At 47.2% G+C, this 4,061-nt stretch overlaps 1 pseudogene; it reads left to right on the top strand.

The window, feature by feature from the left end:
- Positions 1-771: 771 nt before the first annotated feature.
- Positions 772-2,884, top strand: LOC119542419 (annotated as a pseudogene).
- Positions 2,885-4,061: the final 1,177 nt, after the last annotated feature.

Below are 4,061 nucleotides of genomic sequence, written 5' to 3'. Positions count from 1 at the left end.
GGAAACCAACAAATTTGTGTGACTTGCTTCATTGCAAAATTTGCTTTATTGCACAATTTGCTTTATTGCTGTGTTCTGGAACCAAACCCACAATATCTCCAAATTATGCTTGTTATGCATAATTTGTCAACAGTACAATCAGGAAGAACCATCTCAGATGCTAGAGGCTATACAGTGCCACCCTCTGGCCCGTTTGAACATTTACAATTAGACTTCATTCAACTGCCACCCAGCATAAACTAAAATTACGTCTTGGTCATTGTCGATTGTCAGGCTGGATAGAGGCTTTTACTTATTGTAAAGCAAAATGCTATAGCCATTGCTAAACAACTTTTAGAATATGTATTCCTCAATTTAGGCATGCCTTCAATTATTTCTAGTGACCAAGGCACTCATTTTTCAGGGCAGGTCATTAATTATCTAAGATTCTACAAACAAGTTGGCATTCTATCATTTGGAAAGGTGTAGAGAACAAATGGCATATTAAAACTTAAACTGTCTACATGTCCCCGTACCTCCTCGGTGCATGCACCAGCCCACTCACCCCCGGCCGGGCTCCTCCTCTTACCCATTGCAGTTGAACTCAGCAGCCCTGCGTGCACCATGTGGCTTTTGGGGGAGGGGGGGAGACCCCAGTGGGCTGTGCCAGGAGGGCGGCGAAGGTGGCGGCAGGTGTGGTCAGGGAAGGGGACACCGACGAGAGAGTTGAAGTTTGATAACACCAAGGAAATCTGTCACAATTTGAAAGGATAAACAAAAATTTGATTTCCACACACTACAGAAAAAGAAGTAAAAATGCGTCCAATGAGAATTTTTGTGAATGATGATGGCCATGTGATGGCAAAACATTCTTCCGTTTATCTGACCCAAGAGGAGCTGGATGCTGTCCAGAACAGGTTTTTCCACATGATGAGGGCCCTCAAAGCTGTGTCCAACTGGATAGACGAGCAGGAGAAAGACACTGGCGAGCACGCTGAGTCCGAGAACATGGACATGCCCCCACAGGATAAGACCAAAGAAGGGGCCAGGGAACAGAAGACGGATCACATGACCAGAACCTTACGGGGTGTGATGCGTGTTGGTAGTGGCAAAGGGCCTTCTGCTTGAGGGGGACTTGGACCTGGACCTGGCACTGTTATATATAGAGAAGCCCACCACCACCTTCCTGGACGAGGTGGCTGACAACTGGCCATCCAGCTCACTGCTGTTATAGAAGACAAGTATGAAATACTCCAGTCTGTAGATGATGCTGCGATTGTGATAAAAAACACAAAAGAACCTTGCTGTCCCTGACCATCCACCTGACATCCCCTATTGTCAGAGAGGAAACGGAGCAAGTATTAGCTGGAGAAACACTATCAGTCTTCTGGACAGGCAGAAATGCCTTGCTGCCTTGGCATCCCTCCAACACGCCAAGTGGTTCCAGGCCAGAGCCGCAGATTGAAGTCCTGTGTCCTTGCCATCCGGGTTCTGAGAGACCTGTGCACCCACGTGCTCACCTGGGGTCCTTTCAGAGCATGGCCTCTGGAGCTGCTCTATGAGAAGTCCATCCGCAAGGCCAACAGGCCCCTAGGGGAGGGCGAGGCCCTCTGAAGAGTGCTGGTGTGCCTGGCCTCCAGGATCGTGATGCCAGATGGTTTTGGCTTTTATGACCCTTGTGAAAAAGAAGCCACTGATGCTATTGGGCATCTAGGCAGACAGCAATGAGGAGCTATCACATAGAGTGCGCAGTATGCCCTGCGTCTCGCTGCTTTCGGCCAGCTCCATGAAGTCCTGGGGATGGACCTTCTGCCCTCTAAAATGCCCAAGAAACCAGAGTAGGAGAACCCAGTGGACTACACCCTCCAAATCCCCCCAAGTACCACCTATGCCATCATGCCCATGAAACGTCCGATGGAGGAGGACCGCCAGGAAAAATCTCCCAGCAAAAAGAAGAAGATCCAGAAGAAAGAAGAGAAGGCAGAGCCTCCCCAAGCTATGAACACCCTGATGAAACTGAACCAGGTGAAACCCAGCCTGCAGTATAAACTGGTTTCCCAGACCGGCTGTCCATGCCCCATCTTCACGATGTCTGTGAAGGTAGATGGGAGCTCATTCGAGGCCTCTGGACCCTCGAAAAAGACTGCCAGGCTGCATGCAGTCATCAGGGCCTTACAGGACATGGGCCTGCCTACGGGAGCCGAAGGCTGGGAATCCAGCAACGGGGAGTATTCGGTGGAGGAGACGGAGGCGAAGCCAGCAGTCGTGCCCCCCTCCCCCTGGTGGAAGCTGTGTCAACCCCCAGCATGGTCTTCCCGTCGGATCCCACTGCTGAGCAGGGGCGGATCCTAACCAAGCATGGCAAGAACCCAGTCCTGAAACTAAACGAAGAGGTGCAGCCTCAAGTACAAGCTCATCTCGGAGATGGGGAGCAGCCATGACAAGCACTTCGTCATGGAGGTGGAGGTGGATGGGCAGAAGTTCCAAGGGGCTGGTTCCAATAAAAAGATGGCAAAGGCATCCACAGCCGTTGCCGCGTTAGAAAAGCTTTTTCCCTGACGTTCCTCTTGCCCTTGAAGCGAATAAAAAGAGGAGAGCACCGGTACCCGTCCGCGGTGGACCTAAATTTGCTGCTAAGCCTCATAACCCTGGGTTTGGAATGGGAGGCCCCATGCACAACGAAGTGCCCTCAACCCCAAACCTCCGCAGGTGAGAAAGAGGAGGGTATCTGTCCTCCGCCGAGGGTGAGGCAGAGGATTTGGTGGCGCCAACCATGGAGGTTATATGAACGCCGGTGCTGGGTATGGGGTGTATGGAAATTACGGGTACAGAGGCAACTCGGCAACAGCGCTACAGTGACTTTTTCACAGACTGTTAGAGCTATCGTGATTTTGGGTCTTCCTAGAGCATCCAAAAGTATTGCACACAAAATTAACTTTTTATTCCAATTTTCTTCAACTCCAAAACCCAATGTGTCCGTGCTCTGTCCCTGTGCTTCACTGGATTCTCTACCGTGGCTTTTCACTGCAGCTTGTCTGAAACGCTTAGCCTGTAGAATTTAAGGCAATGGATTTGTTTTTAATTGTGATTTGCATTTGAGCTTGGTCACAGTAAGTGGAAAACAATTTTCAGAGAATGTCTTTTTGTGCAGAATTGCACAGAATTCTAGAGCCAGCGTTGTCCAGCATCAAGGTAAAAGCCCACCTGTGCTTTTTATGGATAGCATTACTTTATTTAAGAGACAGATAAGGAAGAAAAAAAAAAAACAAAACTTAAACTGTCTAAATTAACTGAGGACACCATGTTTACTTGATCTAAAGGTCTTCCACTGGCCCTTATGGACATTGGAAGCACCTTTTAAGAAATGTAGACTTTCTCCTCAGGAAATTATCACTGGAAGACCTAGGTGGATTGGCCCACATCTTAGCATTAATCTCTTGCTTCCCCAGCAGAAGATAATTCAATATTGCACATGTCTAATGATTTATGTAAAAGGTTATCTCCAAAGGATTAGGGATACATTTCCAGATCTGAATCTCCCTCAGACTCCTCATACCCTAACTTCTGGTGATTGGATATGCTGAAAGCAACATCAACATCGCCCTTGAACCAGTGGAACAGATCTTACAAGGTACTTTTTACTTGTGACACTGCAATCCAACTAGAAAGGATTGAACCTTGGGTTAACATCTCACAACCGTAAAGGGCTCCACCCTCCAACAATTGTACCTGAGACCAAATCTGAGACCTACAACTAAAATTTATTAGGACAAGAAGTAGATGAGCAGCTTTCACCTAAGATCATGGAACAAGACCCCATGAATCCCTACATATGTTCCTGTCATATTACTTATTATTCATATTCCATATCATATATAATTATTGTTGCATTTCTATTGCTTCCACACCCCTTTTGCACACCTTTTTCATCTTTCTTAGAAAATTCTAGCACTAAAAATGTTTATACACTTTTTGCTTGTCTCTTTTTTGCTTCTTGTCATGGCCTGGAAATACAAGGCTATCATTCATTTTTCCCATACCATTGCAAAAAGGGGACATGTAACTAATTTTTGGATCTGTCA

This window comes from Choloepus didactylus, chromosome 8, assembly GCF_015220235.1.
Source record: "Choloepus didactylus isolate mChoDid1 chromosome 8, mChoDid1.pri, whole genome shotgun sequence".
Taxonomy (NCBI): Eukaryota; Metazoa; Chordata; class Mammalia; order Pilosa; family Megalonychidae; genus Choloepus; species Choloepus didactylus.
Note: the sequence above shows the minus strand (reverse complement) of the source record. Positions and strands in the feature narration are given on the sequence as shown.